Source organism: Chlorocebus sabaeus, chromosome 12 (genome assembly GCF_047675955.1).
Source record: "Chlorocebus sabaeus isolate Y175 chromosome 12, mChlSab1.0.hap1, whole genome shotgun sequence".
NCBI classification, from domain to species: Eukaryota; Metazoa; Chordata; class Mammalia; order Primates; family Cercopithecidae; genus Chlorocebus; species Chlorocebus sabaeus.
Genome location: NC_132915.1, coordinates 38,979,597 through 39,005,041, shown reverse-complemented (window position 1 = coordinate 39,005,041; position 25,445 = coordinate 38,979,597). Strand labels below are relative to the sequence as shown.

At 35.1% G+C, this 25,445-nt stretch overlaps 1 protein-coding gene across 29 annotated transcripts in view; it reads left to right on the top strand.

Moving 5' to 3' along the window:
- Positions 1-25,445, top strand: part of PTPRD (protein tyrosine phosphatase receptor type D) — a 2,332,079-nt gene that overhangs the window by 902,591 nt on the left and 1,404,043 nt on the right. For all 29 annotated transcript variants that reach the window (XM_073021577.1, XM_073021575.1, XM_073021576.1 and 26 more), the window contains exon 6: positions 1,049-1,087. The gene's annotated coding sequence lies outside the window, so the exon portion shown is untranslated. The remainder of the gene's footprint in view (positions 1-1,048; positions 1,088-25,445) is intronic.

Sequence of the window (25,445 nt, the reverse complement as noted above, 5' to 3'; positions counted from 1 at the left end):
TCTTCTGGGTGATTTGTTACCAATTAGTAGTCTAGCATTATAGAGATTATTCTGGCCCAACAGAAATCACCTAATTTAAATTTTCTGACAATAAGATGCAGACACATATTCATATGCACATATAAAACCGCACACAATAGTGTCAACTCCTTTTCACACTTACTGTGTTCTCCATTCTCTTTCAAAGAAAGACATGTGTTTTACTACTCATACAACGTGTAATTTCAAAGTTGATTCCCAAGGCAAAAAGAAAAGGCTACCATCAAATGTTTAAAGAATAATCTCCTTTATTTTATAATGATAATGGCTAGAAGTTCAATATTTCTGCTCAAACACAAGCAGGCAGGCATATTTGCAAAAGGCCTCACAATGTTTGCCATTGCCTTTACACAAGACAATATTTATAAAACCTTTGCATCCCATGGCAGGTCCTGGGTCTCCTCTTGGGAATTTGTGCTGTTCAGATATTGCCTTTCATTTGAACTTCAAACACCTTTAAAAAATAGAGGCTGCATTTTACTATCATTTAAAAATTAAAAAGCTTTCATTTTTGTCATTATAATATCTTTCATGGCTTTACTTTTCAAAACTAAATCAAAGCCAAAAGTAATAATTGTCATAGCCAGCAAAAACCTGAAAAATGGGAAAAGTTTTTAAAAATGAAACTTTGGTCTGCTTCTCCCATAAAATCATCAAATGCATGTACTAATTATTGGAGAATTTCATGTGCGTTTAATAATAATCTCCCTTCTTTGAGAACTTAGAGAATTAACCAAATTATTATAGTCACCTAAATAACTGGAAAAAATATTTTCTGGAGCCAGAACATTACCTTTTATTGCTTGTTTTAATGGCACAATATAAGGTTAAACACTTCAGTTTAAGTGAAAGACACATTTTTGTCTACAGAAATTATGTGCTAAAGTATTTATTCAGTTGGCAGTACTTGTAAATAGAATAATGTTCTAGAATTATAACATTTTATTGTCCATTTTTCTAAAACAAAAACTCTTGTTTTCTGTTTTTTGTCTGTTTTGCTTTTTATCAGGCTTGGACTCCTGGATCGTCTGGTAACTTCAAAAATCTGGTAAGATAGTTTTTTCTTTGGGACTCTCAACCTTCTGATATTTTTATTTTGTTTGTGACTGTTCTTTGGAGTATGTTTTTATTTCTGTGTCAGACTTAATCCTTAAAAAAATTCTCCCCTCCTTTCCATCTTCTGAGTTTGAATCTCATAAGGCCAGTTAGAAAACATCAATTACATCTTAACCCATATAAGACAATCTGGTAAGTCCAGATACTTCTTGGAGATTCAACTTCATGAATTAGGAGAACATTCCAAACAGAGGGAACATTTGTTTCTTAAGGAAACTAAAATCCCCACGGAAAGACTTTGTGATACAGGATGGAGGATTATGCAGGTAAAATGTGGAAAGTATCAGTCTGAAAATTTTTCTTTAAAAATAGATCAAATGCAGAAGCAAGATAAAAACCAAAGATGAGCTGACACAAAAATTGGGTGTTTAAAAGTTTTTCAGTAGTGCAATGCTGGTAGTATAATTTACGTGTTATAAAGTTAGAAATACACTGAAGGCACTGATCTTTTCCACATGGAAACTCTTAAAATTCTTACAGCATTTTCCTGGGACATGCATTATAGGGATGATAAAGCTGTGTTGGTTGAGATAGGAGGTTTTCTGTGACGTCATGTATTTTTCCAAACAGCAGCTTTGTATTCATGTTCGAATGCACCCAGTCTTTTTTTCTTCAAATATTATTGAAATATTGCTCACTGTCCAATTCATACACTAGGATCCTACTATGTTCTGAGTGTATACAAGATTATAAAACATTTTATCTCACTTAATACTATGAAGAAATCTCTAGCTTAGATACCTATGTAGACTGGATGTCCCAACTCGCCTAATTCAGTGACCCTTTCTATAATACTGAACCAAGAATGAGATTCCAGCCTGATGGACTGCAGGAATACAGTCTTGTACTCCATTATTTAGTAATAACTGGGTATTGCTGGATTGGACTAGGAGAGCACTGAAGGTCCAGTATCTCCTTGCTGTTGTTCATTATCTTTCTGAAACCAAATGCTTTCAGAATTTCTCAATATCTTATAATCATTTCATTTCCGTGCCAGTTTCATCCTTCAAGTTCACACTTCCCACCAAAGAGTACCACATTTGATAGTAAGCTGTCATGTTGAACAAGCAGTACTGAAGACTTGAGGTTAAACAGAATTATTTCACACAAACAGAAAACTTAAAATTGTATATCAGATCTCATCACTAAGAAAGCTACTGAATGGTGCCTTTCCCACAGAGATGTGTACTTCGTTTTTCTCCATCATCAGTGCACCATGTGCCATAGGGGTCTGCATCTCTCCTAGAAGAATACATTTTGACATGTTTCTCTCTGTCTTATTCCTCATATTTGAGTCCTGCAAGATATGTGAAGAATAAGCTGACATTAAAATATTCTGTTATAACTTTAACCAGCCCACAGTGAAGGCAAGCTTGTTTATTGCGAGACTAGTTTAGCCCTTCATTGTGCAGGCTTTTACTAGGCCTGAGTAGAATTTTGCATTACCTTTGGAGAGTTGTACCTAGAAATTTCTGCCAAACAGAGAAATACTTATTCACAATGATGAATTCAGTCCTTCATATTTAACCATAAATATGAACAAAAGAAACTTGAAATTATATTTTTTCTTAGTAATTTTTTTTTGAAACAAGGTTTCACTGTGTTGCCCATGCTGGCCTCTTGGGTTAAGCAATCCTCCTACCGTGGCCTCCAGAATCACTGAGACAACAGAGTCACACCACGGTCCCTGGCTGCCTTAATGATTTTTAAAAGTATTCATCAAAGTATTAGCCAATATTTAGCCTCAAAATGAGGATGAGGGTTAGCCTCCCATCTCCCTCAGCACTTTCTGCAAATGGAAAGCTTTGCTTAAGCATTTATTGAGGAAATGGGGTCTTTTAGGTAGTAGAAATTTTGCCTCCCCATTTCCATCATAACAAATCCTAGAGGCCCTGTATACCTTTTCCATCCTAAAGCTTTCCTTAGTTGCAAAAGTTGGATCTGGACCCTCCTCCTGTAATTGTCCTTTTGTCTAAATTCCATCATTTTTCATTTAAATTGTCAGTATGAATTTCCAATTCTGGATGGCCAAAATGATCTTTTGGGTGGTTTCTATCTTCTAATATATCTTATTTCAAATCCATTCTTTATATACTACCAGGTGATAGATTCTAAAACAACATGTATTCTCCTGTTTATCTATTTGTTTTTTAATGTGACCAGTCGGGGAAAATTTTTGAGCTTTCTTCCCCCAGTTTGGTATACAAGTTATACAATTAAGTATTGCCACACTTATCCAAAAGCAATCTTTCTTCAGTACATCCCATAAATCTCAAAGCTAATAAGGTAGTTCTGTTTTCTCCCTTCACAAACCCCACCGTCACTATTTCTGCTTCTGTGAACAGCATGATCAGTGTATCTGCTCAGATCCCCATTTCCTATTCATTCCTCAAGGCCAAATTCAAGTCCCACTTTCTCCTGGAAGTCTTCATTTGTTTTAAATATTGTACCTTGATTCCCCCTCTCCTTGAACTCTTTGTTTTTAAGATCACAAAGTATAGCCCTTTACCTTACACTGTCATATGTTCTAAGGTTCTTGTGTTGTGTGCATATTTTCTACTCAGCAATTCTGCAAGTTTGTTAAATGAGGAAACAATGTCATCTTGCTCTCTTTACTGCAGCATACCTAACACGTTGCTCTATGTTTAGTAGTTCCTCAATATTTTCAATTAACTAACTTATTTAGGATTTCACCTTTGCTTAAAAAATAACTTTAAATTTTCATTTCTATAATTGTTTGCTTCTAATTGTCATTTTCAAAGAAAACAATGCTGTGAATGTAAAGGATTGTTAATAACATCTGAAAAACATCCTGAATTATTATGGTACACTCTATAAAACTGAGTGCCATTTGAGAGAAAAGAAAATAAATGTAAAATTCAAACCAGTATAGTATTGAAATACAAGTTATAATATGCAAATTTAGATTCCAAATTAAATACATTAAAATATACTCCATTAAATTATAATATAATTCTCAAGCTAAAAAAATTTACTCTGAAACTAAATACCAGCACTAAAAATTTACTTCAAAATAAAGAACTGACACTTTCCACATAGCAGGTAAAATATTTACAGAAAATCTTATTGCAGCATTTCTTTTCACTTAAATAAGGTAATGTGTTTAATGTTTACGAATCATTGAATTTTGTATCTGTGTGTGTAATTGTGGCAATTTGTTCCAATTCATGTATTTTATTTTCTGCACCTGGATGTTGGACCTTTTAAGAGGTCAAAATAATAACATGCACCATGATGTACACTCAAAGAGAATTTGAATTGTCAAGCTTTCACCGTTTGGTAGGTGCAATGCTAGGTACATTATCTGTGTATTCTCATTTCATGCTTCTAATCTCACTTTGTAAAGGGCATTTTGTTATCACTTTAGAGATGAGACTAATGGTCAGAGGGCTTAATTAGTTCATCTACAGTCTCACAATGAGTCAAGATGCTGAGATTTCAGTCTATCTCTTGGACTCCAAAGACTATATTGAGATGCTATTACGCTAGTAAGTTTTTAATAAAACCCAATTCTACATATATTTGAATAATAACCCTGATCTGGAGCCCTTAAGAAAGTTTATATATAGGTGGTTAAAATGAGATCTTATCTTTTGTACTTACGTAGTTATTGAGAAAACTTCAGAGATGATTACTTTAAATCCAAGGGAAAATAAATTGTCACAGCCCATGCCCCAATGTTAGATATATGTATACATATCTTTTATATCTTTTATATATGTAAAACCATGTCATTAATAAGTGAAGCAAAATCTATAGAAACCCATTTAATCCTTCTGCAGTCACACAATGATGATTAATGACTATTTCATTTCCTCATTAGTGTTCTCAGGTTTCTAATGCCAATTTTATGCAAGTTTGGCTGTCCTGATTTTTTTAAACAATATTACAGGTAACTTGCAAATAAATTCATGTGCTTAGCATTAGTCATACAATATATTTCAAATAATACAAATTAATTCAAATATAGTATTATATTTTCCAAGAATTGAATGCTATTTCCATCTAGAGAGTTTAAAAAGTATATTTCTTTTATATGTGCCAAAATATTCCAATGTTTTGAACTACTCTCCCCTCAAAAATTAAATGTTTTATGTTAAAATGATGTTACGTTTTTCAAGGTTGTTATGTTATGTATTTAAATTATAGAGAACAAACCAAACGTATATACCAATCTCAGTTTTGACTTGTTAAGCATATAGTATATCAAAATCCTTTGCACATTTTAACATTATACACAGTTATTAAAGTTGTTATTACTGCTAGTACGCTATCCTGATGTAAACTGACATGATATGAACATAAATCAAGTGTTCACTGACCAAAGGAAGGAATCATACTCTCATGAATTTATTAATATGTTCATTCTTTCACAAACCATCTGATAGGGATTGGGTAATATAAAAAGGATATGACATGACCCCGACTTCAAGGACCTTAATTTTATGTTTCCTGTATAATTATGTGCTTTTATTTATTATTTTTAAGAAATGTTATTTAAAATTATGAGCATTTGCTTTAAGCCTTTTATTAATTCCCTTTAGCTTGCTGGGATAGGCTATTAGAAATCATACTATTTCTAGAGAGATACTATTAGTGTGCATAAATATCTGGGTTTCTTTCTTTAGTGATCATATAGGAAATCATATTTTCCGTCCACCTTGCAGTTAGGTGAGGTCATAGGATTGCTTCTGGCCGAGGGAAAATGGAAGTAAAGTACATCACTTCTGTCTAGAGGAGGTAAAAAGCCTCTATGTGCGTTTTCAGTCTTTCTCTTCCTCTGCAAAGGAGATTGTAGAGGAGGCATACATTTGAGACAGCAGAGCCACAAGACTGAATCATCCTAATCATTGAGTCACCTGATGGAGGACAGTTGCAGTGAAGATTCTCCCAGTTTCACAGCTAACTTTTCTAAACATCAGATGAATTCTGTTTTCTTAAGCAACTGAGTTGCATTTTATTTTGTTTATTTTGTTTGTTACAGCAGCATAAAACCCACCCAAACTATTCAAATTGTCCTTGGGAAAATGGGCACTATTATGTTTGGGTAATTCTGAAATCTAGAGCCATGTTTCCAAAGACATATTTTGACAATTTTGTTTTAGACTTTGAAATAATTCTCTCCTAACTTTTACCAAATAACCTGCAGTACCACTTACTTGCCTGGCAAAGCAGGCAACTTAGGCCTCCAAAATAGAAGACTCGGGATAAATAGTACTAAAAATTATTTTTTAACAATCAGCTATTATTCACTTAACAAATGTCACTAGATAAACTTAAAAAAGCATGAAATAGGGAAAAAATCTACAAGATACCTATGTACGCTCAAAATGGTCTACTTTCTCATAGGAAAATGGACAGCATTCTTATAATAATAGCTGAAGTTTTTAAATCTTAACTGTCATTAAGCAACAATCCATATTAAAGACAATCTAACAACAATTTCTAAATTAAAGGAGCCACTGTATCTTAGGTGATTTTATTTTGATGCGGTGCCGAGTTTACTATGTTCGACTCTTGCCGTAGTTTCTGGAATGACCTGAGTCACCACCTGCTTCCTATGTCTTTGGCTCTTTTTACCTTTTAGAGTGGAAGTCTCCCTCTGCTATTTCATTTTTACTTTTTAGGATCCATAGTAATTTAAATGCCACCAACATGCCAACTAGCATCATTCATTTCTACAACAGCTAATTAGTTAAACATAACTTCTTTTCTTCACACATAGGACTAGAGATCAAAAATAATTGTATACAATTACCTGGAATTAAAAGGATTTCAATTTATCACTAAGGAAGGAGGCCCAACAAATTATGACTCATAAAGTATTTTGTGTCAGTCACTAATAGCCTCTAAAATATTCACGGGACACGTATTCGTTTTCACTCTGCGGATGAAGACATACCAGAGACTGGGTAATTTATGAAGAAAAAGAGGTTTAATGGGCTCACAGTTCTAGGTGGCTGGGGGGGTCTCACAATTGTGGCGGAAGGTGAAAGGCATGTCTTCCATGGTGGTAGGCAAGAGAGAATGGGAGCCAAGCGAAAAGAGGAAACCCCTTATAAAGTCATCAGATCTCATGAGGCTTATTCACTACCACAAACTACATGGGGGAAACTGCCCCCATGATTCAATTGCCTCCCGGTGGGTTCCTCTCACAACACATGGGAATTATGGGAGCTACAATTCAAGATGGGATTTGACTGGGGACACAGTCAAACAATATCAGAACATTGAAATCTACCTCTATAAAGTTTATTCAATGAGTAAGAATCAGAATTCCTACATGTGGGACTCAATCCAGCTTGAGAGGTTACATACCTACAATACCTTTCATTCACTGAGTATCAGCTTGCTCTTCACCTAATTTCACCATCAGGATAGCACTGAATAAACCTTCGCAAGACAGCAAGTTTCATTTCAGAAGGACTACTAGTGTTTAAACATATTTCCTTGGCATTAAGCAAAAATTATATTATATTCATAACTTGCCCCTCAGGATAGCACAGAACTTACGTATTTGTTAACACTCCAAGGAATTGACTCTAAGAGTGTTAATAATTAGACTACATGGAAGAGTGTTCATTTAGTGGGAAGTTAAACTATCTACTTTTTTATTTTAGCCTCTCATCTGACATAAAATATTCATAAATGTTTTTATGAAGATAATTTAATTTTGAGACAGGGTCTCACTGTGGTTATCCAGGTTAGAGTGCAGTGGTGCGATCTTGACTTAATGCACCCTTAACATCCCAGGCTCAGGTGATCCTCCTGCCTCACCTTCTGAGTAGCTGGGATTACAGGCTTGTGCCACCACACCTGGCTAACTTTTTATATTTTTAGTAGAAATGGGGTTTCAGTATGTCGCCCAAGATGGTCTTGAATTCCTGGACTTAAACAATACACCTGCCTCAGCCACTCAGAATGCCAGAATTATAGGTGTGAGCCACCACGCCCGGCCAAGAATAATTTAAATAGTGATTCTAATAAATCTGACATTATCTATCATATTACTAATATATTGAAAGAACATTTTGTGGTTAATTAAGCACACATTCACTGTATAATTTCTTGCCTCCTGTCCTAAATCAAGCAGCTCTTCTCCAGGTGTTCACCAAAATAGAAATACTACCCTATAGTTCTTTCCTAATTTCAAAAGCTCTCTGCTTATTATTTGCTATTTGTTATTGTACATTACTTTTTAACAAAACCTTGGGTACTCAGAACACTGTACTTATTATTTAACAAATATTATGTGGTTTTGGTACAGAACATTCTACAGTTTACAGCTGACACTCCTATCCACTTTTCATTCTCCTCCATTATTTGTAATAAGAGAATATTTCCACTTTGCCTGAGCCTGTATACCATTCTTGCTATACAAACTCTAATGTCAAAGAAAGATGTATACCTTGAAAAGTTATCCACAGACATATTGAGACATATGAAGATGTCTTTTCACATATTATTTCTATTTTCTAGTTGATGCTGAATTGACTTACCATTTTTGTAAATGAGAGATAGTGGAAGATGATTGAGATTCCTGAAATGCAAAATTATAAGATACATTTAACAGTTTAACATTTAAACTAAAATGGTTTTAAAAAAAATCATCCTTAAAGAATAATATAGCATCTTCCTGAAGTACTGAACAATGGTAAGTGGTAGGGATGTTAGGTAGCCTTTAACGGAATGAGGTTATGCCAAAAAGGAGTATAGACAAATAATTTTACAATATCCTGCCTATGGCCACCTACCTCTAAATGGGAATCACACTTTATCTTCATTTCTTGCTTCTGAGATACCCCTTATAGACTGGGAAGGTGTATGATTTGGATATGTGGAAGACAGTTAAATGCTTGGAATGTGTGCATGGCAATATCAGTGTTATGTGGATATCTGAGAGTGAAGATTTTTTTGGTGTAGGGTGCAATGGAGATAACCAAGGAGGTTCTGAGACAGATCCTAATAGAAGATTAATTATGGGATAACATTTTCTTGGTATTATAACATATCAATGTTCTGTTTAATAGATGTACAAGTTGTCCAAAAAAATGAGAAATTTCTTCTTTTTCTTCTTAAAATGTAACAAATCAAATTAATAATGTTTCAAATGTTCATAGCCATATAGTTACTGTATTACCCATAACGCTGGCTTGGTTGGGATTTGTCTTGTCTTTTACATGATTGTCCTGAAGTCATCTGCTTCCCTAAACAATGCGTACTGCTGGGACAGACAGAGAATGAAACTTCCAATGATTAGAGACATAGCCAAGTTTTGTTGTGAGGGCTATCTTGAAAAAAGAATTCTCTTGTTAACAAAAAATGTCCTACAGTTCCCCCGAGTATGATAATTTGTCATTAATATTCACAGAAATATTTGTCACCACAGGAAACTTCTCAAATGTTTATTCTTGAAAAAAAAAAAAACACATATTTGTTTCTTTCTACAAACATGTAGTTGAATAATTACAAATAATGTCAATCTTGAAATGAAATTCAAAAAACCAGAATATCAGACAAAAATGGAATGGAGATAAGGAAAACCAACTTAGTAGGCAAGCCCTGAATGTAGAAAGAGAACGTGCTCAGATAAAGTGTTTACAATATGTGGTCAGCGCTTCAGTGCCTTTCCTCTTAGCCTTTATTAGTCCATTTTCACACTCCTCATGAAGATATAATCTGAGAATGGGAAGAAAAAGACGTTGAATGGACTTATGGTTCCACATAGCTGGGGAGGCCTTACAATAATGGTGAAAGGTAAGGAAGAACAAGTCATGTCTTACGTGGATGGCAGCAGGCAAAAAACCTTGTACAGGGAAATTCTCATTTTTAATACCTTCAGAGCTCAAGAGATTTATTCACTATCACAGGAACAGCACAGGAAAGACTTGCCCCCATGATTCAATTATCTCTCACCAGGTCCTTTCCAGAACATGAGGGAATTATAGGAGCTACAAGATGAAATCTGGGGACACAGAACCAAACCATATCACCTTTGAAGCAAAAGAGGACGTGTTAAGGACACTCTGACCAATATACCCCAGATATTTTACCAGCTCTCCCCACTTATGCAGTCTGAAATCATCCTGTTTCCCTCTTGATAATGTGGGTGACAAACTAGGGAATGCAGGAAGGGACACCAGATGACCTCTGTAAGTCCCCCAAAGCCAGGTAGTGTTCTGACCACTCTCTTGCCACTGATCTTCATTGTACTGTAGCTTCATAATCAGAGGACAGTTTGGAAGTTAGTTTGCCTAGGCTCAAATCCCAGCTGTATCACTTGTTACCTGCATGAATTTGAGTGAGTTATTTAATGTCTATGTACCTCCATTTCCTCTACTGTAAATGGGGATACCTTAAAGAGCAGTTGTAAAGATTTTACATGCAAATTTTGTAGTGCTGAGAACAATATCAGGCACGAAGTGTTATCATTTTTATCACCTTCATCCTTTACATTTTTATCCAATACTGTCTTCAACTGGATCAGAAATACATTCCAAGCATTCTGTGACCTTCTTTCACCCACTTAAGGATCTGTTAATACACAGTAAAGACCTCGCAGTTGAATATAGTTGGCTGCTCTATACAGGGTTTAATTATGGGAGTAAGGCTATCCAAGCCTTACTACCTCAATATAATTCACATGAACATCAGGTTACTTCCATTCTGGGAAAGAAAGTAAAAGTAATGTAACTCTGGCAAAGGGATATTAAGCACACAATTTCAATGCTATGTTTATTGAGTTGAGCTTTGAGAGGTCCTAAACACCCTCAAAAGTGTTCAATCTGTAACTGTGGTGTTTCCTTGAATGGCCATGTCAAATATTGACCTAAGATAAAACATATTTCTCAAACTTTGGATACAACCTTTAAAAGAGAATATGTACATTGAAACAGAGAAAACTTTAAAGGATATCCCCAAAAAGGTACAATTCACATTCTCTAAAGACTGTACTGAAACTAGAAGTCAATCATATGAATTTAACTACAACAATAACAAAAAACAACTCAATGTTTTTATTAAAAGAAGACATAAATAATTTTTGCCAGGAGTGATAAGTAGTGGCCCCTTCTATTCAGCATTGTACTGGAGTTTCTAGCCAGGGCAATTGAGGAAGAAAAAGAAATAAAAAGGATCCACATTGGAAAGAATCTCTATCTCTGGATTACATAATTTTATATGTAGGAAATCCTAAGGAATCTACTTAAATATATATCAGAACTAATGAGTTCAGCAAGGTTTCAGGATACAAGATTAATACTTTACAAACCAATGATAGTTCTATACATTTGTAATGAACAATCCAAATATGAAAATAAGGAAACAGTTATATTCAAACTAGCATCAAGTAAAATACTTAGGAATAAATTTAACAAAAGAGGTGTAAAACTTATACTCAGAAAACTTAATGGGGAAAAATCAAAGATCTAAATGAATGGAAAAAAATACCATATTCATGGGTTGGAAGACTTAACATTGTTAAGATGGCAGTATTCCCCAAATTGATCTGCAACCTCAATGTAATCTCAATCTGAATCCCAGATCACTTCTTTGTAGAAATTAACAAGCTGATTCTAAAATTCACATGGCATTGTCAAGGACCCAGAATAGCCAAATCTTTAAAAAAGAACAAAGGAGGACTCACAGTTCCTGATTTCAAAATTTACTATAAAACCATGAGAATCAATGCAGTATGGCATTGTCACAAGCATAGACAAAATTGGCCTAAAGAATAGATCAATGAAATAGAATTGAATGTCTAGAAATAAAGCCACATGTTTATGGCTAAATGATCTTTGACAAAGGTATGAAGATAACCCAATGGGGAAAGTAATATTTTTTTCCCAGCAAATGGTGCTGAGACAACTGCATAGTCTTATGTAAAAGAATGGAGTCAGATCCCTATCTCAAACCAGATATAACTCAAAATAAATCACAGGCCTAAATATAAAAGGCAAAACTATAAAATTCTTAGAAGAAAACATAGGAGTAAATCTTTGTGACCTTATGTTACACAGTGGTTCTTAACTATAACATCAAAGAAAAATATATAAATTGAATTTCATTGAAATTAAAGTCTTCTGTGCTTTAAATAATGCCATCAAAAACGTGAAAATGTAATTCAAAGAATGGGAGGAAATGTTATGAAATCATATATCCAATAAGAGATTAGTATGTAAAATATATAAAGAGCTCAACTCAAACATAAAAAGACAACCCAATTTAAAAAATGCAAACGATGTGCATAGAAGTCTCTCCAAAGATATACAAATGGTCAACAAGCATTTAAAAAGATGTTTGATATCACTAGCTAACAAAGGCAAATCAAAACCACAACAAGGTACTGCTTCTCACCCACTAGTTTGCCTAGAATCAAAAAGTCAGATAATATTAAGTGTTGACAAGGATGTGGAGGAATTGGAAATCTTATCGATTGCTGGTGGGAATGCAAAATGATGCAGACACTTCAGATGTAGTTTAGCAGTTCTTCAAATGATCAAACACAGCATTACTACATGACTTGGAAATTCTACTCTTAGTTAAGTACACAAGAAAAATGAAAATATATGTCTATATAAAGACTTGTCCCCAAATGCTCATAGGAAAATTATTCATAATAGCTAAAAAATAGAAACAATCACAATGTTCATCAATTGATGAATAAATTTTTTATATGTGGTATAGATTTTACAGTACTATTTTTCCAAAAGTAAAAGAAATGAAGTACTGTTACGTGCTATAATATAATTGAATCTGGAAAACATTATTCTGTGTGAAAGAAGCCAGTCACAATAGACCACACATTTTATTATTATATTTACATGAATTATCCAGAATAGGGAAATCCATAGATTTGGTTGCCAAGAGCTGAGGAAGAAGAAGAGAGGATATCTGCTAATGGGTATAGGATTTCTTTGGGGGGTATTAAAAATGTTCTAAAATTAAGTAGTTGTGATAGTTACACAACTTTGTGAGTTAACAAAAAACTGATGAATTGTATACTTTAAAAGAGAGAGTTTTATAGTGTGTAAAATGTATCTTAAGACAGTGATTCCTTTTAAAAAGGGAGAAAAAAAAGAAACTGGGATAAAGATGATATATTAAAACTTAAGGAGATAAGTCTAACACTCATGCAAACCTTAATCTAGGAATAAGCCAAAATACTTTTTAAATTATATGTTCAAAAGCCTTGCCTGGTATTCACAACTCAAATTCTTATGTAATAACTCAGATTTTATTGTTTTCCTAGTCTTTGATTGTTACTGTTCATTCCACATTTAAATGCACTAAAATGATTCAGTGCTATAATTTTTATTACTAATGTGATTAATTCACCTTCCAACAAACATAGAAATGACCTGAATGACAAACAAGTGAGATATGGGTAAGAATTCATGTGACCTCAGGGTGTATCTCTTTAATAATTTTATCAGGGAGAGTTTAAACACATGACATTATAAATCCAGAATCCTAAAGTCAGATTGGTCAAGACATTAGTAAAGTTGCTCATTTAACTCCCGTAGCAGCATGACTGTATCTTAGCAAAATGTGGGCTTTTCCTATCCACTTGTCACGTATAAGGAATTAAGGTAAAAAAAAATCCTGTTCTCATAGTCAAAAATTGGCCAAATGTCTTGCTTTTGAGCCTGTGCCCCTATAGAATAGAGGCACATACTTCAGGCTTTATTGTGGCATGTTCTTGTAAATTATTTCTACAAAGAAGCAAGACTATTTTCTCTCGCTTATTAAAAATAGTATAGTCCTTGTACTCTTTTGTCCACTTGTCAAATTTAGAAGAAAAATTTTTAGGGGATCTATTTTATTTTGCAATATATTTGGTGGGAATGAACATACACTTTACAATTTTAAAATTTAATAATAAATTCTTAGATGCCTTGAAGATATTCCATGATCCTATATTGCAACCTTCTATACTCTTTTAAAAATGTTAATCCACACTTTTATTATTTTATTTTTATTTAATTTTTACTTTCACTTCGTGGGTACATATGCAGGTTTGTTATACAGGTAAACTCATGTCACAGAAGTTTGTTGTGCAGATTATTTTATCACCTAGCTACTAAGCCTAGTACCCAACAGTTATTTTTTTTCTACCCTTCTTGCTCTTCCCACCCTAAACCCTCAAGTAGTCTCCAGTGTGTTGCTCCCCTCTTTGTTTTCATGAGTTCTTAACATTTAGCTCCCATTTTGAACTGAGAATATGGGGTATATGTCCCTGCATTAGTTTGCTAAGGATAATATCCTCCACTCCATCCATATTCCAGCAAAAGACATGATATCATTTTTTTTTATGTCTGCATGGTATTCCATGGTATGTGTGTGTATGTATGTGTGTGTGTGTGTGTGTATGTGTGTATATATATATGTGTGTATATGTGTGTGTGTGTGTATCACATTTTCTTTATCCAACCTGTCACTGATGGGCATTTAGGTTGATTCCATATCTTTGCTGTTGTGAATAGTGCTTCAATTAACACTCCTGTGTATGTATCTTTATGAACACCCTTAATTTTTGCACTGTTTCAATGCAGCAAATGAAGCCAGATTTTCTCAGTAGTAGTCACCTGCATGGGATTTAGATTCACGTAGGCAGGTGGCAGGTTATTCCCATCACTATTAATTCGAAGCAACACACAGTCATTCTATGTATGTTTACAACACTGCCGGTATTTTCTAAGTCTGTCCTGACTTATGACTTTTGGCTTCATGTCCTTAGGTAAATAAGATTGTAAAATGCCAGGTGACATATTCTTGGTTGGAACATATATAGCTATGGAAATATTTTTCTCCAATAACGTCTCTAGGTTCCTTGAGATTCAGTTGTAGGGCAGTTTTAATATTGATTTCTTCTGTGACTGTTGACAATTTGCAATCTCTGAGTCTGAGATTTCTCATCTATAAAGTAAGAGTATGAGTATAAATTATTTCCAATTATGAAGATCTACTTTGAATGAAAATGCTCACTGCTACCCCTTTTTTATATCTAGTAAACAGTTATAAGATGTTGATGCAGGATGTCACTTTGCCAGCTGGAAACATCTGTGTTCAATGGTGCCTCTGCTTGAGTTTTGCTCATGCCTGCTGGGCTCGTTTCACCCACTTGGTCTTGCAGGCTGTGCTCGGCTCGTGCTACCAACCCAGATCCCATGCCTGCCAAGGGTGAGACAGGTGTGGAGTGGCAAGGGTGTGTGAACAACCAAGCGAGGGATCTGGCCACTGCACACAGTCAGTCGTGCTGGCTACTTGAGCAGAGTGGGCAGCTCCAGATACCAGCACAGGTGGCAGGTCCATGAGAGACTGAGACTGGACCAGTTGTGCTGCTAGAGGCTTCCATTATAGGCACCGACGTCTGGACGAGGGGAATGCAGTGCATCTGAAAGCTCGGGGATGCCAGAAACTGCAGAACCCCAAAGAGGGTTTTACAGAATGATGCAGCCCTGACATGGGGAGCCCCAAGGTCTGGGATCCCAGAAGGTTTGCAGCCCTTCTCCTCACTGCCACAGCATAGTGAGCTGTGAGGGGGATGTTGCAGAACAGATGTGTTTCAGACCATTTGTGTTACAACTCTTTCAGTCCTGCCACCTTGTCTGGCCTGCAAATCCTGGACTGGCTCAGCTTCCTGTTTGTGGAAGCTGCCTGGTACCAGCAGAGAGCAGGAGGGCTATGATGTTATAGCAGCTCTGACTTGGGGAATCCGGAGGTTTGGGCCCCCAGAAGGGTCACCATTCTTCAATCCTGTGGTCCAGGAGCATGTCACTGCCCATGACTTAGCGAGCTGGCCAGAAATATGTTATGGCTCTTTTCACTCCCACTGTTTGGTGGGTCTTGAGTTCTTGTCCCATGCCCAGGAAGAATGAGGTTATGTGGACAACTGAAGGTTGTCCTTTATTGAGGAGCTTTATTGAGTGACAGAGCAGTTCTCAGCAGAGAAGTTACCTGAAGTGGGTAGCTTCTCTCTGCAAGCAGGTCGTCCTCACAGGTCTCTGGGTCTGGCTGAGTTGGGGATTTTATGAGCTCAGAATGGAAGAAGTGCATGCTGGTTGGTCAGTGAGTGGCCATGGACAGGCCTGGAAAAAGCACCATTCAATTGGCCAAAAGGCATCAAGGAAGTTCTGAGTCCAGGTCACTGACTCCACCAAAAACTGGCATCCCGGCCCCCAGACTTCAGGTCGTCCCTGGCTTGAAGGTGGGTTTCACCAGGGACCCACAGTTTCCCACGTAGGAATCTGTCTGCCTCTGGCCGTCATCAACATGTCCTCAATGGCGTCCAGGCTGTCTGTGCCGAGGGTCAACACTAGGCACATGTCAAGCCAATATCAGCCACCCTGCCCCCCTCCTGTGCTTGTTGGCACCCAAAGTTTTAGCCTCCGAAGCAGTTTCTAGAGGGGTGCAAGACAGCAGGGTGCTGGCTTGTCAGTGCTGCCTCCAAGTACAGGCACACCTGGCCAGGTCACTACAGCACCTGGGCTTAGCTATCAGGACATGTCCACAACTTTGCTCCATCACAGAGCAGGTGCTTGGAGCAGGAAGAGGCCTGGGAATGGGAGCAGGCACTTCTGAGCCTGCAGGGGAAGGGGGCTTCCTAGGTCTCTGAGAGCACAGGGATGCCTGGGTCTGGAGCCGTGGCTGGGCAGCTGCAGCTGTGCCTGGGAGCAGGGGCTCCCACCTCACTATTTAGTAGGGTACAGGGCTCCCACTGGGTCACCTGTTCCCCTCCTTCATCAGTTCCACAGAGCACACAGCCCCAGCTACTCCTCCCCTGCTGCAGCTGGCATCCTCACAGCGGCCACTCTAGATGGGCTTCTGCTGCCGTCAGTGTTTATTTTTTACTTCAATGCTTACAATTTTATATAGAGTTGAACATGAAACTCCTGCTAACATGACATAATTTTTCTTTAATGTTGCTATTGTTTCATACTCATGTTTTCAATGCCATCTCCTCTTATAAAAGAAAATATTTTGATGTACTTTCTTTAAAGAATGCCAAAGTATAACTCAAGTATTTATGTTGTATCTGTGTCTATTTCTTGACAAGCTAAAGAAGCATATTTGTAAAATATATACTATTTTCTCAAAAAAGCGGAATTCCTTTAGCTAGCATGGTATAATAGCAATGCCTATTTCACCCCAGTAGGTAAGGAAATTTTGCGAGGGTATTTTTTGTAAAGTGGAGAATCATTTGAATTTATACTTAGATTAGATTTACTAAGATAAAGTGGATTTTTTTTTATTTCAAGTCTTTCCAATGCTAATTTTATTTTTAATTTTTTAATTCCTACAATAATATATATTTTTTGCCATAAATGTTTTACAGATAGAAATATCAAGTGGTTTGTATGTTCCCATATTATTTTTAGAAATGGAGGGTCTGAGAAATCAAAAACGAGGGTTTACCTTGCTAAGATTAGTTGCTTCCATCCACTGCACAGAAATCTGACTTGGTATTCCCATTATTCCCTAAATTGTCAAAGACTTGTAGAGCTAAAGTTATGGCTTACATGTTCCATATTCATAACAAAATGTTCCCCTGAAATCGTAAGACATCTTTGTTTTGAATCACTCCTTCCATGTCTGCTATTTTCAAAACTAACTTGATAGACACTGGTTGAAATGACCACAAAAGTAATATCAACAAAATGAGTGAGTTTTATATATTCTTACATTGAAAGATAACTTCATTAAGAAGCTTACGAGCACCAGTTTGATTATTAAAGGCGTCTGTCTTAGAATTACAAATTCTCTGAAAATCACAATATACAACAGTCTTCAGGTATGATTAACCTCTGTTTGAAATAGGATTTTAATATTGAGGTGAAAGGGCTCATTGTTAGGAACAAATACATTCTCTTAATACTGCGATGTATTATTTTCTCCATCCAAATGAAGTATCTCTTTTTTTTTTTTTTTTTTTTTTTTTTTGAGACGGAGTCTCGCTCTGTCGCCCAGGCTGGAGGGCAGTGGCCGGATCTCGGCTCACTGCAAGCTCCGCCTCCCGGGTTCACGCCATTCTCCTGCCTCAGCCTCCCGAGTAGCTGGGACTACAGGCGCCCGCCACCTCGCCTGGCTAGTTTTATGTATTTTTTAGTAGAGACAGGGTTTCACCGTGTTAGCTAGGATGGTCTTGATCTCCCGACCTCGTGATCCGCCTGTCTCGGCCTCCCAAAGTGCTGGGATTACAGGCTTGAGCCTATCTAGATTCTATTTGAAGTTGAGGGTTTCCACAGATTTAAATAATGTATATTCTGTCATTTTAGTTTTACTGGAACAGGTGTTTGTTCTCTGATTTTAGAAATCAACTAAAACTATCCATCTTAATTTTTTTTTATTGTAGGAAATATAGTATTTATTTTTTATTTCTTAGCTCCTACCAAGGCACTAATATGACTTTCTATCATTAATGTTATGAAATGATAGAGAGGCTATTTATAACATGTCATTGCTGCAAGGACTTGGAAGTAAGATAATCAACATAAGTCAATTCAGCAAACATTTACAGAGCATTAACTATATGCCAACCAGCATCGAGCCTTGAGAATTTAGAGTTGAAAAATGTACTGTCTTCCTTCAAATTGCCCACAATATAGTAAGAACAGAAAGTCATAAATTGCAGTACCCCAATTGTATGCATACCAGTGGAAGAATGTAATCAAAACATCTTGCTTTGCATACAGAAAATGTGAAGTCCAGTGACATAAAGTAATTTGCCCAAAGTCACAAAGATATTTGGATGAGGATCCAGCATAAACCCAGGACTTCTAATTTCTTCTCTACAAATCCACAGCTAAATTCTGTAAGAAATGAATTATTGTTGGTACTTTCTTCTTCCTCTAAAAGCTGAAAAAATAAACACAAATCATGAACATAAGCCAACAATAAACATAATATACTAAATAATTCTTCCCCATGCCCAATTTACCCCCGTAATTACCACAACTTCTCCATTTTTCATATCAGGATAAAGGAAGGAAAGGAACATTGAGCATCTCCCCTGCCAAATGATATTTCTCAAACTCACAAGCAACATTGCTGCCTTGAACTTTTAGATCTTTCACCTCCATGGCTCTGCCACCCACCTCCCACCATTGGCAGAGAACTCACAGCTATCAGTATGATCAGCTCCACCACTCTTCAGGCCTCTGCCATTCCCAGAGGTCTCCAGTCTGCAATGGTGTGTTTCCAAATTTTGTTATTATTAACACTACAAATAATATAATTTTACAGAATGCACATGTCCTTGAACAACTATTTTAATAGTAAAGCATCTCTAAATAATTACTGAACATAGATGCACAATTTTAAGTTTGAAAGGTATAACCTGCATGTGTGTGTGTATATGTGTGAATTATTCATTTATGTATCTTGCCTATTTTTCAATAGGATTTTTATGAAACACTTGGTTGTATAAGCTCTTATGTATTAAAATATATATTTTTAAAAACATCCAGGATTTTTCTTTTGTTTTCCAACTTCATTTATGATGTATTTTGCCACTCAGAATTTTTTATGTAGTTAAATTTGCTCCTTCTTTTATGGTTTTTTACTTTCATGTCATCTTTAGAAAGACTTTTTCCTCTTCAAGCTTCCAGATGTACTCACTATATTTTCTTTTGGCATTGTTAGAATGTTTTTTATTTAGTTTATTTTCCTTTAGATGAATCTCAATTTTCTGCAAGATATGGTAAAGAAATACAGCATAGCTTTACTTTTGGCAAAAACCTAGCTAATAGTCTCAATTACATTACTGAGTAATCAATATTCTACTGATTTAAACTAACGAAGTGGTATTCTTATTGTCATTATAATTTTCACTTTGTATATGTGTATGCCAAAATATCTTCCATGCCAATAATAAAAACTCTTAAAATGGTTTCACATTTGCCAAGAATTCTATGGCTATGGACAGAAGCCAAGTCAATTCTTGCAGCTTTCAGTTTGTGTTTGTCTTAATTTTTAGTGATTTAGCAGAGCAGTCATTCCTGTTGCTGTACAAAAATATATCAACCTAACGATTCTTCTCTGAAAAACAGTTATGAGACAACATGTGCTATAGCCCCATGGTAAAAGTAGCATACATATCAATTAAGAGTGAAAAGTGCAACTTCATTTCAGCTTTAAATACAGGAAGCTTCAGTGAAACAAATCAGTGTCCCTTGTATTCAGTAATTTTTTTCTCAAGTGAACAACATCTCGTAAGAGATGTTTGGGGTCACTGTGCCATTTACACATCTGCATAAGCTACAGTGGGCTCAAGACATTCTACTTTGGAGATAAAAACCAGCTTGCTGGTGTCTACAAGTAAGGAGGGTAACCTACCTTCCTGGAAGTTCTTTTGAGAGCATCTCACAGTTACACTGTAGAGACATAAGTTTGGAGAAAGAAATCCCATGATTAATGAGGAAGCCCTGAATTATAAAATTGGAGACAAGTGGCCATAATTTTATTGGAATCTGCCAACATCATGCTGAAGACTAGCTCTACCAATATTCTGTTCTCTTGTCTCCCACTGTCCCTGTGATAAAAAAGCATGAATGGAATAGTTTATATAATATCCTCATCTCTTAAAACAGGGTGATTTATGAAGCTCTGCATTTATTTTTTCTAAATCCATCCATCCTTTCAAGGAGCAGCTCAATTTTGGTTCTTGTATAATGTCTCAAAATGTCAGAAATAAGTCTCTCATTAATCTATGACTTGAACCCTATAGTGCGCTTGGTGTAACCTGACTGTTACAATTTTTTTCTAAATGTTTATAATTCCTTTGTTCTCCGTTCATTGTAGTTAAGGACAAAATTATGGCTCACATTTCTTGCTGTCCTCCATAATGCATAGCATACAGTCTAGAGATCTAAGAGGACGAGTGACATTCTTGATTCATCTTAATCATTCCTAACTCATTAGAAATATGATTCCCTTTCCCCACTCTAATTTTCTTGGTCTGTGATTCTGTCTTGTTTCAACAATATACAAGAAGAATTTGTGTCTTTAAGTTTATTCTTAGGCAAACATAGAGTATTAATACACATTTTCTGTCTGAACTTTTCTGGCAGAAATAAGATGCAAGGCTGTGATTATTTCATTTCTAAAAAACAAAAGGTGGATATCAGTGCAATAGGCCATTTACCAAGTAGAATAATCTTGCCCATTTACCATTATTTTATTAAATGTTTCTGCATGACTTGTTGAGAGCAGAATATTAGGATTGTTTATCAGGGATTACAGCAAGTTAATTGGACAAGATTAGTGACTAATTTAGCAAATGAGTTTTTTCATCAATGTCTTGGGTATTTCTTATACAAGAAGACATACAGTAGGTCTTTTCAGTTATTTCTGTCACTATAGCAATTACATAACCTTCTATTAAAAACAAATACCATAACGTAATATTTTCTCTTTTTGAAAGCTATACTAGATAATAAACTACTTTTAAGGCATTTCTTACATAGTTCTGGCATATTATTGAGTTTTCAATGCTCGGATGAAGCAAGAAAATCTGCATTATTCTGAGACCAATGGATAAACTAAGAGAGTTTTGGTCAACCTAATTTGTATTATAATCCATTGTAGTATCTGAAGGATGCATGTACATTCAAGAATGGCAGTGTATCATAGAAGAGATGTGTTATATAGCAAGATCTGCTGTCTACCATTGTTTGAGTTTGGAATGCCTTTCTTGACAAGCTGAGGAAGGAACATTTACTTGTGGGGTAGTATTTCTTCTTCCCTGTGTTTAATGTGTTTTTGACTGAAAGAGAGCATCATGCTTTTGGCAGTGCATGAATTAAGAATATTAATGAACTAGAGTAAAGAGTAAAATAAAACTTTTTAAATTGAATTACAATCAAAGTTTATGTTCATATCTCAGACTTGTCAGCCTGTCACTGTGTCCCTAGGCTGAAGCAACAGGAGAAAAATCTGATGAATTTTATTTCTTTGTGCTTATGGTTATTGCTGAATTATTTTAGAAATGAGAAATGTTGTTATTTCCTTTCTCTGTCCAGATGGCTACTTTTTTATGTTCATTAATAAAGTAAATCAGAAGTAAGAGACAAAAAATTTAATGAATACTCTTATTATTATAATTTTATATTTGGTTTCAAATGCCATAGAAACTCAAAGTTAAATTCTGCAGGTTAAAATCAATGAAAAACTTGTTTAAACTTTGAGTTTTGCTAAGTTGGTGCAAAATCTCATAATGCTAATGCTGAATTGAGTGCTAAAGGAAAAATTATGTATATTCATGCATCAAAATGACAGTATTTGTGCCCAGGGAAATGCTATTGGCTTATTTTCCCAGTGAACAATCCTTCATATAGTTGGATGTAGTGGTTTAGCTTGGAAATCATGCCATGACTCTGAATCAGGCATGTGTAATTATTGAGGCTATGTGAATCCAGCTCAAAATAAGAGAGTTGTTTGAAGAGCAGCATTTTTCAGTCTCTGCACTATTGACATTTAAGGTCATGCTATATATTACAGAACGCTTAGCAGCATCCCTAGTTTCTCCCCACTACATGTAGTATTAACTAGGCAGTTCTGATCATCAAAAGTGTCTGTAGACATTGAGAATGTTACCACTTGGAGAGTAAGTTTACCATTTGTTGAGAACCACTGGAATAAAGTGGATATAACTCCAATAGAAATAGTGTACTCTCAGTATATGTCCCATCTCTGAGAATTGATCATTAAAACAAGATATTAAGTAGTCTTAGTTATTATTTGGCATATAATTTTATTTTAGCCTGTTTTTGTTATTGTTGACAGAGTTATATATTTTTCTAATAGATACAAAGTAAATAGGAACAAAGTACATACATTACCAACGAAGTACAGTAATGCCTCATTTATCATGGGTGATAGATTCTTAGAGACTGCCGTCTTAAGTGAAACAACTTATTAGGAAACCAATTTTACCAAAGACTAATTGATATAAACAAGAATACAGTTCCTATGGCATATTTCTGCTCATAAACACATCACTCCATTTTTAAATAAAGACTCAAACACTTAAATCACTTCTAATATTAAACATTAAAATAAGTATGAGCTGTGCATATGTTTCAGAATGATTAGTAGAAACAATAATTTACCTGCTTATTCCAGTTTGGGTCTCACATGGCCTGATCCTATCCAGGTAGCTTGGCACAAGGTGTGAACCAACTCTGGATAGGATGCCATTCCATCGTAGGGTACATGCACACGTGGGCACGCACATACACACACACACACACACATGCTCGCTTGCTCTCTCTCGCTTGCTCTCACTCACACTAGAACCATTTAGATGTGCCAATTCACCTGGAGAGAACATGCAAATTCCATACAAATCATGGCCCTGGCTGGATATCATGTTTTTGTCTCATCAATATTATTAGTAAACAACATTGAATGAAATAACTTTATTTTAGGAACTGCTGTGTGTGTGCTGTGTGTCCAACAGATTGGTGTCAATAATGTGGATAGACAACTTTCTGGATCTACTCAGAAATTAATAGTGTAGTCCTTCATACCTTAAAGAGGAAATTTGAAAATGAAAATGGAATTTAATTAATTTTTAGGAAGTAAAATTGTCTAATTCTCTTATGAATCTCTTAAAAAAGAAAACACAGAATAGATGATATTAAATCTTTGCATGAAGTCAGAATGACCTGAATTAAGAAGTAATCCTTCAAATCCACCATGAGTTGCTTTCCAATTCATAAGTAAGAATCAAGTATTTGAAATTAAACCATTACAATTTCTGTTTTTACATATTTGCCATGAATTGAATTTTGTTACTGTAGGCCTAAATCTTAAGATTAAGAAACTTAATCACGTTTCCCATTGTAAGTTCAAGTACCTCTTGACATGTGGAAGGAACTTAAGACTAAATTTTAGAGATCTGGGCTTTGCCGCCTTTTTGCTACTGATTAGCTATGTAAATTAGCCAAATAACCTAGTCTTATTTGAGCTTTAGTTTCTGTAAAGAAAAAAAGGAAAATGGAGTAAATCCCCACTCTTACCTACTTTATATTTTTGTAACAAATGATACTAAGCTCTGAAATGTATTTGCTACACAGATAAATTCAGATTGATCTGATAATCTTTTTACTTAGCAAACTGGCATTCAGGGTAAGAATGGCAGAGACCTATTCTAATTTTTTATACACAAAAAGAAATAAAATCTGCTTTTAAAAACCTCACTGGATGTAATCAGCATGATACTATTCGCTGAACTATAGCACCTTCAGACTAGAAGATAATTTTGTAAATATTTACATAAATGCATGTAAAATGCAGAAAAAGGATATTCTATTAATTGGATTTAATTAAACAAGTTTCCTCAGCATATTCATACAAAAGCGTACATAGAGAAATCAATCTATAATGAAATATCTCTAAATTTCCAAAATATGATTTAATAACTTCTACTATATCAATGGTGATTACAGTACTTAGGTCAATAATACAGAACAAATAGTACTATAAAAATTTGCCCCTTTAAGATTTGCTTAAATTTTTCCTTCTGATAAACAGAAATGATCTGCTACATTACCCAAATACTATCTTTCTCTTTTAGAATGGCTGAATGTGAAACGTACTCCTTAATAAAGCAGATGCAAGGTTTGGAGTATGTATTAAGACAGATTGCTTATGTGAAATGGAAATGAATACCATAAATCAAAGTAGCTCATTATTTGTTTCTTGTTTTATAGTAATTTATCAGTTTTATTTTTAGTTTTTATTGTTCAGGTCTATAGTTTACTACCTGAGTGTTGGCCTACCTGTAAAATTTGAAAACATGTCTGCCTTTACCACAGCAAGAGCGTGCACATGTGGTATCTTGCCATTTTAATTGTAAGAGATTATTGAGAAAGTTATAGAAAGTCATATTAGTTGATGATGTCTTAATGTTTATTAAAATTAATTTTGGGTATTTTGTAAATAATAACAATACTTCAAAATAGACAATCCAAAAGATAAATAAAAATATTATAGGGGTATAGAAAGTTGTAAGAAAATACTAGGCATTCATGACTAAGCATATTTTAAAAATATTCAGTTTGTTTTGGTATTTGAATCTCTGCAAAACCACAAATTCTTACCTTATAATTTATATGCCAATTTATTCAGAGTAAGAACATGTTTTATAAAATCTTAAACTATTGATATTCATTCACTCATGAAATTAAGACTGCAGACTTGAAAAGATATAATTACTGTCCTCGAGAAGCTCATGGTATAATTAATACTATATAATGTGATCTGAA